The sequence below is a fragment of the Metopolophium dirhodum genome, chromosome 1 (genome assembly GCF_019925205.1).
Source record: "Metopolophium dirhodum isolate CAU chromosome 1, ASM1992520v1, whole genome shotgun sequence".
NCBI lineage: Eukaryota > Metazoa > Arthropoda > Insecta > Hemiptera > Aphididae > Metopolophium > Metopolophium dirhodum.
In genome coordinates, this window is record NC_083560.1 from 128,902,573 (window position 1) to 128,916,360 (window position 13,788).

General features: G+C 34.4%; 1 protein-coding gene across 1 annotated transcript in view; it reads left to right on the top strand.

The window, feature by feature from the left end:
• The first annotated feature begins 3,307 nt into the window (after positions 1-3,307).
• LOC132953812 (protein muscleblind) overlaps positions 3,308-13,788 on the top strand; it is a 179,181-nt gene continuing 168,700 nt past the window's right edge. Inside the window, exon 1 of the mRNA XM_061026148.1 lies at positions 3,308-3,774. The gene's annotated coding sequence lies outside the window, so the exon portion shown is untranslated. The remainder of the gene's footprint in view (positions 3,775-13,788) is intronic.

Consider the following 13,788-nt stretch of genomic DNA (forward strand, 5'->3'; position numbering starts at 1 on the left):
TGCTATTGAAATAAATTTTACATTGGTTTTATTGGAAGACAAATGTGCAAAAAATAAGTCAGAGGAGTGGTTGTCTTCAGCAATTAAGAGTTTATCGAATTGACACACGATTTTCTAAAAATAATTATTTTTAAATTTTTATTGTAGCTTAAAGCAAACTACAATCGTACAATATTATATAAACTGAAACAACATTAATTTATAACAAAATCAACAATTTAACATAAAATAATTAGCAAATTATTAATGACGTCAATGGACTAAATATGTGTATTGTCGAACACACAATTCATCATCAAAATAACATAAACAAAGATTATTAATCAAACACAATGTTTGATACGTTTATTACTTTATTGGTTTAACATTTATTTATATAATTCAACGCTATATAATATTTTGTAAATATGGCAACAATAGACAATTATTAACATATTTTCACAAAATAACTTTGGTTGTATAATTATTGAATAATATGTCCCTTTATTTTTACCCACTGTTTTTTGTTAGTAAAAAAGTACAATATGGCAATACAATTAAATAAATACAAATTTCATATTTTATAAGTATAAACTATCGTAGGTATAATATTTCGATTTTATTTTAAAATGTTTTTTGCATTCAATAGTTTTATTGATATCACAATATCTTTGTATCATTGTAATTTTAAGAATATTTTTTTTTCAATTGATAATAATATTAGGTTTATTGCGACCCGTCGCAGTTGAACACCGCGCATACTGTCATTTGTTATTGTTGTATCGCTGATCTTCTGCGGTGCAATATGTATTATTTTAATATATTATCTTCCTATATACTATACTGCAGTGTCTCCGTAAATAAATTGTTTCCCGTAGCTCATCGTTGGAATTACGGATATTTGTGTTTATTATACAACATCATCATTTATATTATGTATTATAATTTATATATAATTATATTTTACATTTAATATTCGGCGTATCGGTTTGGGCAATAATTTAATTAACATTTGGTGACGTGCAAATAATTTTCTGTTAAAAATCGAAAATGTATTATAATATTATGAATATGTAAATAAAATTCGACCTGCAGAACTCGCATTATTGTGTAATAATAATAATAATAATATAATCAACCGAAATGTACGGAAACCAATTGTGATGATGTGTCATGTATATACACGCCCGGGTGCAGTATGACAAAGACAATACGCTGTGTTGCGGTGTCCTATTAATTTTCTACGTCTTGCGGAATATACTTGAAAATGCGCGATATCAACGTGTCACCGTTGAAGACGTCCTGTAAAATAATTGTCTGTCTCCGAACAACAGCCTATACACAGCAGCAGAATATTATTATTATTATAGTCGTCCACAATTCTATCAGCTAAAGACGGTCGTCGTCACAGTATACTGCTTTTTGATTTCGAATGTCACGCGTATCGTATAATAGTACCTATTATGTTTTCCGTGCAAAAACAATAAACATAATGCAAATTCTGTATCTTCCACCGTATACATAGCTTTTATCGAAGGTACCTAAGGCATATTCGTCGCTGTTTTTTTTTTTGTTTTATTCGTTCAGATTTCTTTAAAACGAGTGGCGGAATGATAATATTGCCAAAATATTATTGTTATTTTTATATTTTATGACAATAATAATAGCCATTTACAATAATTGTGGGCATTAGTCATACTATCCACAATACCGTTTACAGCGGCGATAAGCGAGCGTTCATTTTTCACACTACGCTGACTCGAGAACACTATACAATTGGAAAAATAGGTTAAATATATACATATATATAAATGTGTCAATCTGATGAACATTCATTGGGACATACCGGTGAGTAACTGTTGAAGAAACAATCAACGGCCTAGCTAATAGTTGTCGAGCCTAAAACGGGGCCGTTACACCCACACGTGCTATTACCTATCTCCATCTTACAAACGCACAATATTATATACCAATTTTGCGTCAGCTTATCCGTGTTTCAGTGTTTGGTACATTTATTTTTTACAATATTTCAATCTTTATACGAGTTATCTTCATTTTTAACTTGTAATATTACCACCCATATACATAGGTATAGGTACAACTCATAACTCGCTTAAAACCAAAATGTCGTAAAAAACCAATACGTCTATATTACGTATAATAGATATGCGTTCTTAGTTTCTTACAGTCTTACCATTAAGTTAGACAGGTAAATAATTCACTTTAATAGTTAGGTAATATATATAGCTTACAAAATTGGTTCTGCAGCCTATGTTGTACGTCTGTAAGGAGACAATGTATATACGGGTGAAACACCCTTTGTAGTTCGTTATATAATATTGTGATGATAATTTTTAAAAATGAATGTTAACAAATAATATTTAACAAAAGAAATCTGTATTTAAATGTGAAAGTTCTGTGATGGTTGTTTGGTGGTGTGTGTGTGTGATGGGTTGCGCACGACCTAGTGTGGATCCCTCCTACCTGTACGATAATAATTAATCTTTAAAACACCCTCTTAAAATGATATTCCTAGATATACACGCCTATATAGTATGTTTGCCGTGGTGGTGAGTCGCGCGGTAATGAGACTGTGGCCGAGAGCTATATAATACGTATAAGGGTAGTTGTAGTGCCATATTATAGGAGAATGTCGTACATGGTTAGAGTAAAGGAAAAATGGAAAAAAATAACTCATTTTTACCGGGGGTATCGGTCGGGGGGGGGGGGGGGCGAATGTGGAGCTGTGGCGGTGAAATGAAAAAGAAGAGAAAACGCGTAACGAAAACTGGCTGACGCGAAATGGATGGGCGAAGCGCGCGCGAGGGAGGAAGCGAGACCGTGCAGTCGGTGCGGTTTTCGGGCGTCGCGTCGGCGGCGGCGATAGGCGCCAGTCGAGTCGTCCACGATCCTCTGGCGGCCGGCCGGCACACTACGGCGGCGATGTCGTCGGTGCGACTGCCGGGCTGGCGGGCGAGCGGTCGGCAAGTTATCGCCGGCGATGCGTCGGCGGCGGGTGGCGGGCGCGCCGGCGACGGTGGCGCTCGGCCCGGCGGCGATACCAACCACGGCGGCGGCCGCGTCTCCGCGCCACCGCCCACGCTATACCGCGCGCGCCCGCGACGTCCGCGGCGGCATAATATCGTTTCGTCTGCCCGTCTGCCGCCGCCGTCGTCCGTCCCTCGCCCGCCCGACGCCGATCGCCACGCTCGCTCTATCGCTCCGGCCCTCCCCCCCCGCCGCCGCCATCGCCACAGCCGAAACAACCGCCGCCGCCGCCGCCGCGCCACTCGACGGCGTCGCAACCCGTACACGAGCGCGGACCCGCCACGCAGACCGCGCGACAGTCCGTCGTACGACTACAACTGCAGTAGACCATTGCCACGAGCATTATACCAAGCGCGGTATAACACTGCAGCTCGACGCCGTCGCCGCCGCCGCCGCCGCCGCCACCACCACCACCACACACACACACACACACACACGCCGCCCGTCGCGAGACACCTAGACCGCCGTCGTCCCCACCGCTCCTGGAAGCCCGCCGAATTTGACAGTCATAATTAAAAAAAAAATTTTTTTCCCCGAATAAAATTCGAGTTATCGAAAATTTTGAGAAAATTTTTTTTTTCTCTCAGCTTAAATTTCTTCGACGTCGTTTTTTTTTAGTACGTATATTTTTCATTCCTTCGTCCGCCCGCGAGAACCGGTCCCATTCAGCCGCTGCGGTACTGCATCCCACCGCCGCCACTTTACGACTGCACCGAGCTCGCCCGCACAAGTTATAACATTATATAGGTAAGTACGAAAAGACAATATTTTATTGCATTGTATTAATTATTACGTTATTATTCGTATAATGTAATATTATGAGAAATTTACCTGCACCTAAGACAATATTATTATTCGTTTATTACTGTACACAATATATTATAATCCTATAAACTTGACACGATAGGAGGCACAGCAACCGTGCATAAAATATAATAATTATACGTCTATATTGACTTGTTGTGTAATAACTAATAACCATTATAATAGAATTCAAATTTCCGTCTTATCGCGCGGCACGCTTTGCGTGGGTGTGGGTATGTGTGTATTTGTTTTTATAACATGGATTCTGATAAAAATAAAAAAAATTCCATAATAGTTCTCACGAAACAAACATTAATACCATTTAGAGTCTTAGATAACGCCGCTTCCGATTAGATGAAAAATTGTAGCTTTTTTCGATTTTTCATATCGCTTATTTTTTTTAACGTCTGCAAGTCTATAATTAATTTTTTTATGTGCCAATCGTGGGCCCACGTACGAGTTGACGTGCGCTACTCCACTGTAATAGTCCATCATGGTTATAATGTTACCATACGCACACTGTTCTAATGAGACAAACCGTAAGTCGTTAAAAAATACTGCCTATTTAATTTGAAAATTAAGTCGATAAGAAAATGTATATTGGCACTATTCGAGGGGTCCCTGACTTGTAGATTAGGTATATAGGTAGTGTTTTACTGCATTGGATATAGTGGAATCCTGTACTAATAATATATAACTATTTTAAACCGTGCATAATTTCATCATACACCTTATTAACTTTTATTAGAATATCCCCGTGCAATCCGGTCCACTCATACGCGAATGCGTTTAATGTTACATCCGTATAATCTCAAATATCTAGCTGTGTGAGGTAAAAAATTATTATTTGGTAGTTTTTTTTATTTTAGTGCTAGATTTGGTGCAATCTGTTAAAACATTGTACGCGTATTACACGTTTGTAGTTTAATGTTAACTCGCCAAAATTGTCACTCTCGGCAACTGCATATATATACATTTAGGACACGCACCGTATGCAGCCGAGCACAGCAAATTATTTAGGTACTGCTGCATACAGTCGTACGGTTTGTATGGTCGAGTTTAAAATAGCAGTTAAAAGTTTGAAAAATTACCGGTGACCTATATAGTATTTTATTATTATTAAACATTGGCCGAGTATAGGAAGTTAAGCTCCAGAATATCTATATATACATATAAACTTTATATATCGAGTAATATACATAATGCACAGTGCACACACATACAAACAAACTTATATATAATATGTGTATAGAAAATTATTTAGGCCATTTCAATGCCGGGTGGAGTAACCCCATTTTTTTCTCTTGGTTTTGGCAGTATTAAAAAAGAAACGTTTTAAGAGCGTTCTCAAAATGACGAATTACCATGTTATACCGTAGTAAAATAATTTTTGCGATCTAACTGCGCTTTTTGTGGCACTACGAACATTTAATTATCAAATAATTTATAGAAACACTATTATATGATTATACACTGCAGGGGTTGTTGGTTTTGCTGAATCAGTCGAGTGTACGGTAAAGCTAAAATGTTATAAAATATATAATTGATTGAAATCGTATTGATTAAGATAAAATGTTGACATATTAGATATTATGCATTATTTAAAAATACAGTTTAAAGTCGAGTTTAAAGAGGTTTAATGATAACTAAACAGTCTAGGTAGGTAATTGTATGTTTAATAGGTGGAGGAAACATTTGTTAGTCACTTCATCGCCGTCGCCGCAGCCGGTCTTCGTTTTTACTTCCATCTCTGTATATTCTACCCCCGAAACATTCGCCCCAATTCAAAATTTTGATAATTTAGTATCGCTCACTCCCTCATCAATGTGGTCCCGCGATCCACTTTTCTGATTAATTTCTGAATGGCTGAATTGTCTTAACCGATATCAATCAACAGAATTGATTATGTTGTTAACCCTCGCGGATATTATTGGATGACCAATCGTATTTCGAAGGCGGTTGTGTGTGCATTTAATATGGGAAGGTTATCAGTTTAATGAAACGTGAGCACAAGCTTTTAGCCTCCGCCGATCACCGAATATTTTAACTGTAAAAAAAGAATGAAGCATAATTTATGCGGGTATTAAAATAAATGACACATATGTATACTACAGCAAGACCTGACAATCGTTTTTTTTATTGACCATACTAATAAAGATATCAAATTTAAGTATAGATATAGGTATTTTATAAGATGCCTACCTATATAATTAATGTCAAAAGATAATATTTTTTATACGATAGCTTTAAAATATATAAGTATATATAGGTACTATAGGGCGTGTTTATATAGGAGACCATTGTTTGCTATTTGGTAATTATAATGATACTATAACGAATGATATAATGAATTAATTATAGGTAAAGAATTTGTATGTTATACATTATTATTTCATATTTGTGTGTTCGAACATGAAGAGTGTGTTATTAAAATAAGCTAAGTACCTGTGTTTCATATAATTATATCTAGTCATTTTTAATTCTTTAAACGCATTTGTCGAATAATAACCGTTTTCGTATTATTGTAATACCTAGACTGTGAGTGTTACCGTCATAATTAAATTATTTTTAACATTTTTGGGATGCCATAAGTGTACGTTTTCTGCAGATACTTATTGACTTGTATTTAATATAAACTATACAAGATTTAATCAAATGTATAAATATCTATACATAACTGTATTATGTAAATACCCGAATAATTCAGCCCTTAAAATTCCTTTTTTATCATCCAAGGGCTGGTGGAATTAAAACACTTGATAATATATTAATATATACACAATCATGGAATACGTATATTAAGTAATAAGTATATTATATGAACACAATATTAAGTATAGCTATTTCAAATTGTATACTGAAACATAATATTATATACTATATATGATACCCAGATACCATTTACCAAAATTCACATTAAGTTCTATTATATTATAATGAGTCATCAGTTGTTATCATAATAATATATTATAGACATTTTTTTTTCGATATTAGTATATTAATGCTAACGTGAAACGGAAATTTTAATTATATATAATTTATCACTTATAATTAACTACTTTATAATGATTTGTTATTTAGGATTATTATTTTTTAATGCGGTGATTTAAAACTGATTGGTAAAACGCATAAATTTCCAATAATTGTTTACAAATATTTAAAATAATAGAAACAGTTAAACATCAATTAAGAAACGTATATTTTAGTATTTTTATAGTATTTTAATCATGAAATTCGTTTTATAGCTTACAAAAAGTTGATTTTAAATTTAATTTACTCCGGAATTTACCGAGTGCTTAAACTTCTAATTATATTCGTCAAAGAGAAATCTTTTACTTTATCTTGTCAAACGAAACAGTTGTAAGATAATATTTTAAATTATTTACTAGCTTTTTTAATTAATACTTAACAAACTTGTTATATTATAAAAATACTTATTGGTTTAGTATAACAATATATTATACTAAATATTAATACACCTATGACCTAATATGTGATAAATGGTTGGAAATTTATTAAAGTGTATGTAATATGTATAAATCATCAATAAATGCCAATAACCAGTAGTACAGTAACAGGACGTAAACGTTTACCATATTGTTCCTTAAAAATAAACATTTTAACATGATATGCGGTATACAATTTTATTGATTTAAATTTTAAAAAATTGAACGTTTTTTCATCAGTCTTTGCTTTTTGATTAATTCGAACAATTTACCATACAAATAACTTGAGCACAAAAACCGAAAACTCCATTAGGAAGAACGCAGTAAAACCAAACTTTCCAGTAATATATGTACATAATAATAATATTATTTACGACGTATTTCCAGTGCCGTATAGTTTCATCGTGACTCATAATATAATACATACTCGGCACACACACACACACAATTGTATATTATATTTTGTGTATTTACTATGTATTTTATGCATCGCGTACGCAATGATACGAACAAAATATTATTAAATCGTTTTTAAATCTCTTAAACGGCAGAAATAGAGTTGTCAGCGGCAACCGTCCGCGTCTTATAGCACGATGGGCGTCTGTCCGTCCGTTCTATTCATCGAGGAAAACCATAATTCCTATTGTCCTTGATGAAAGAAATGTTTTATGCGAAACGTTCGAGCGATTTTTAAAATGTAAAATCAAGTCGAACCGTACATTCATATATATATATATATCGGTATAATCGCAGGGCATAGAATAAAATATGGTTAGGCTTCGTTGCCAAGACTGCGCTTCAGTTTAATATGGCATATAATATTACAGCCGAATGCAGTAAAAATAAGCAACGTATCCCGTTTTTGCAAACATTTGCGTTTTATTTATTTCTCCGGTCGTAACCATTTTCCTCCAAATTATAGATACCATTTTCTTACACGGTCGTTTCCTTCTAAAAATCAATAAGACTCGCTTTCGTTTTACCTTCGTGGTTGACGTCCTCCCCCCTCCATTCAAAAAAAAAAAAAAAAAAAAAAAAAAAAACATTGGTAAATTCGGTTTTGCCCAATTTACATAAACTATTTTTCGAATCCTTTAACGATGATTACAAATAATGTCAGAATTTGGAATTTTAATATTTTAGACGTTTCTTTTTTTTTTTGTTTTCCACTCTTGTTTTGAATAATATTATATGATCTCCTGCTGCAGTTGTTGTGTGTAGATAGATATATACAACACGCTGCAGTGTTATAAGACGTATTTAAAACTGCTCTTCATGGGCACCGAATGTAAAGCACATAACGTGAAGACAGTGCTGCATGCGATTATGACGCCCGGCACAGCAGCTGTTGAACACCTAATAATGCCCATTAATGTGAGCGAGAGTCGATAAATAATAATAATGTCATTATTCAATGCTTCTATCGCACGGCGGTAATGGTGAATACGATAAACCCGGTGGCAGGCTGATATAACGGGTGGAGGGGGGGGGGAGAAATACAAAAGCATTTGCTGTTCTTCTCCTTCTCCGCGAAACCATATAAATTACAGTATTCCGTTTTATCGTTTAAATTCTAATAATGTCCTTAACGGCGTTATATTATTATACCGACGCATCTTTAGAGGGAAAAAAAATTCATGAAACACTCGGTTTGTCGGATCGTATGCATACGCTGCGGGATTTATAATATATACCTATGGCTTTGTTTTTCGAGTTAAAAGATTCCGCTGGAGCGGGATGATGCGGTTCGAAAGAGATAGATGGAGAGACAGAGAGAGAGAGAGAGAGAGAGAGAGAGAGAGAAATAACTGACTACTGTGCGTTGCAGTGACACAGAAGGATAAAAAAAAAAAATAAATAAACGACAATAGACCATTTAAAATTCACGAATGTAAAAAAAAAACCTTTATTCAGATTCGAATGGTTGAGGACCGGCTGACCGTCGGTCCGTGGAACGACTCGCGTAAAAAAAAAAAAAGAAAAAAGTAATAATGTATATGTGAAAAAAAAATAAATGAAAAAATAAGTATGCATAAACAAGTTTAATACCTATATTGAGATTGTTACTTATTATGTTATATGTAATATATTATTACACGGAATGCAAATAAAACAAGCGCATATTATTGGAACAAATAAAATAATGTCTTTCGCATCCATATCCGCATTATTACTGTAATATTGCGCTGTTTCCGTTGATGTAGTTTTCTTAGAACAAAATACAATATAAGTAGGTACTTACTAGCTCCTGTAGGTACCTATTGTTTGTTTGAATTACTGCGGTTGTCATTAAAGTCAAAACCGATCAATACTGTCCAAAAAAAAAAAAAAAACAACTATTATACAATATTATTATATTATGTTCGATCGCAGCAGCGAATTGCGACAGTCGTAATGATATGCTTAAATGCCTATATCGTGTTTTCGCGGTAAAGTTTCAAAATACGGCCAATTTAGGTAACCGAGCTTTTTTGCGCGCGCTAATACAGCAGTCGCACGTGATTATTATTTATTATTTATCTCTCTCTCTCTCCCACACCCTCTCTGTATGACTTACCCGTATATATCCAACCCCAATTAATTAACTCGTAGATTCGAATCTGCTTTTGATTCATGAGGCTCGGTGTCGAGATTAAACAACGCTCGCGTTTAATATGATAATAATGATATGATATCTGTTCATCGATTTTGAATAACGGTAAACACGGGAATAATAATAACCCGTTGTTGCACAATTACTGCTACTACTATATATACGATTATTATTATTATTATTATTCGACGTCATCTGCACTTTTACTATAGGTACGTGACATTAGTTTGAAATGAAAATATAAACATTTACACTCATATTATCAATCGTGGTACGTTGTAATTTATATTTGTATTATAATCGTATTATATATATATATATTATAATACACGCCTCGCAAACGACTTGCACCACTCGGCCTTCTCGTTATGTATTGAAAATAATAATATTATGCTTATATTATGATATACATAATATGTATAATATAGACAATAGTCTTTCTTTTTTATTCGCTTCTGTTGTTGTTGTTGATATTATATTATGTTTATTATAGGTAGTACGGTAGTAGATAAGAAACGATATTATGTACATGACTACACGATATAGTTTAATAACAATAAATAATAATGGAACAATATTATAATATGTGTGAAACACATTTTATTGTTTTTTATTAACTCGTTTATCGTACTTTACTGTTGTACACTTTTGTACTACGTTTTGATTTTTAATGATATAATATTGTGCATGACGGTTAAAACATAATACAGTACCGTGTACATTATTGTAAATATTTTAAAACTCGATCGACTTGATAATACCGCCCCCGAGAATTCTTTTAAATTTCCTATTAAATATTGAACCTCTCCGCAAAATCTTCAACTAAATCATTCAAGTACACGTTTTAGCGGATGAAAAAAAATTGTATCGGAAGTTTCAAGTTTGTAGTGCTTTGAGAAGCGTCCTTAACGAGGCGCTCGCGCTGCCTCGTCGATAACAATATAATATAATGCGAAACGGATTATTATTGTATTATTGCCATCACGGTACAGAAGCTTTCCAATCGAACGCTGCACACACACACAATACTCGCATTTATTTAACCGAACGGGATAGGAACTGCATGCACCATCACGGAAATACGACCGATTTCGTACATTATTATTATTATTATTATTATAATGTGACTAAGAAAATATTATATTATGCATTGCCTTTTTTTTCCGTTAGAAAAAATGATAAGAAAAAAAAAACAAACAAACAAAAGTTGAAAAATAATCCGAGAAAACCGTGGGAAATGGCAGTATAGTGAAAATAATATAATGATAAAGACCATACCATTATAATATTGTAGTCTCGCGTTTATTGAATATTATATTATATTTCATATATATATTATACCGCGTACGTATATGTGTGCGCATACCTACTCAATACTTAAGTGCGCGCATAGAATAACACGCGTACCTCCTATATGAGACGGTGTCGTTTGTGTGTTGGCGTTCGAGTGAAACAAAAACGAGCTTAGTGCAAAATGAATTTTATATCTGTACCTTATAATATTATTATATATAATAATACGATATCACACGAACGGGATATAATAGTTAAAAACGACTTTGCCGCGTGCGAAACAGCATTGTACTTTAAGCCTTTTGCGGCGCCGGGATCGTCATAAATCGACGAACGCCGCCCCGGGAGGAGGCGGTTTCGGATTTTTTTTTCATCTCATTTATTTATTCTCTCTTTTCCCCCGACTCCTATTTCTTATCTCTACCGCTGTCTGCGCTAAAATACCGCGCCGCGAGTTGGATAATAATATTATTATGGCCGTGGCGGCGGCGTCATTTCAGCATTTTTCGCCAGAAAATGATATAATATATTATATAAAGTATACATACCACACATTGAGTATACGGTTATACGGTTTTTTTCTCACCGATTGCTTGGCGCAGGGCGATCATTTTGATTGTGATAACATATTGATTTGGTCCGAATACGACCACAACCGTAGACGAGTGGTGCACTGTCGGGTCCGTCATATTATTATATAGGGTGAATAATAAAAAAAATAAATAAAAAATCATCCCCAGTGTGTAAGGGTGAAAAAAGATTTTTCGTTATATATTTTCAATGCCCTGCAAGAAGATATTTTATAATAATTACAACATTATACACGAAGAGATAATATATTTTTGGCTGTTGAAAACAACATCGCACGTGTTGGCTGGTGAAAAAAATTGAAAATTGAAAAATGCGACGTTCGACGAAAATAATATGCTATTCACAACGCGCAATTTGTCAACGGTAAAAAAATAAATGAGTTAAATGTTCCGGAAAAACGAAAACTCTTATCGATTCGGCCAGATATTGATGACGCTAGTAATGAGGAAGAGTAGACGAGAGGACTATAATAGTATTATCGATGAACAGTGTTTATAGTGAATATTATGTAAAATTGTATACAGTTTTTATCATCACGGTTTATAATAATGTTATGGCACTTATTGAAATGACGCGGTGGTCGAGATGATTTTGGGTGCATATGGCCATAGATTTTACGTAGAATTATAACAATTTTGAGTTTCGACCGCACATAATATTATATATACCAACAACGTTGAGAATAATATACACGTGACGACCGTATAAAATGTATATTAGACAACCTGATCAATATCACAAGACGATTAAAAAAAAAAATTCACCATTTAGATAGGCCGCGCGAATGACATCTGAGATGGCCAGATTGGTCGTTCTTTGGGCCATGGTATTTTTACTTCATGAGATTATAGTCTTGATAGTGGAATATATTTTGAATTTTAGATTGGCCGCATGATAACAAACGGTTTTTGATACATGATGGCATTTTGATATTTTACTGCACAGAAAACATGTCGTTCCGACTTCCAAACTTATAACATGGTCTCACACGTCTTAAAAACACGAATCCGTCGATATATTAATTTAAAATTTAAAGTTCAAATTTCTATTGGCTTGACCATTCTTATAGGCATAATTATAATTATTATGTTGTCTTATTGCTCAGTCACGTGGTGTCGTGTATAGTCACATCCTCTTAATCCGTTAGCCTTAGCGCTCACGTTGTTATTATATTATTTTATTATAATGCCTATGATAATAATATCATAATGTGTGTACGTACGGCGTGACGGGTTAGTCAAGAATGAAGTCGTGGTCAACATCGCCACTGTATAGCCTTATACTTGATGATGACTTGGTAGCATTGATACCTGCAGTGGCGTATTCTGAGGGCTGAGAGAGAGAGAGAGAGAAAGAGAGCGATGTGCTCAGATTTAGAGCTATACACGTCGTTATATACACGTTAGGTATATTATATGTGCGTTACATGTAAACGAGCCATAAGCTATTTACCTACCGTTCCATGTCGTTGTCGCCGCCAACGTTGTAGATAGAATAAATGATAACCGTTGATCATAGAGATGATGCTTATATTTTATATAAAACCTTAGTTTACTCACCGTCGCTAACCGACGACAAAAGTGATGTTACTGCAGTAAATTATTTATTTTATCTTTCGGAATCCTTCTCGCTGTTTTTACATGCGTGGTAGACTGAAAACACGGTTAAGGTCATTAATGGGATCAAGAGAGTCGTATAATAAGTGCAGAATCAGCTTTGTCGCACGTATAAAAATCGACAGCAAAAAAAGAGTAGGAAGAGGTTGCAGACTGTATAGGTAGGTATTGTTGTATTAATTGGAATTTAATTCCATTAATGTTATGTTGTTCGGCAGTTAAACATAATATGTTTTCAATTATTGATTAATTAACACTGTCTATTTACCGTCTATTATTAAACATAATAGTAAACAGTGTTCCATTATAGATGTGGCTGACAGAAAAACAGCTAAAGAGGGGTAAGTTTTTACGCTCCCCCCCCCCCCCCGAGAAATTAAGTCCAAATATACTACGCCACACCTACTGATATCTGTAT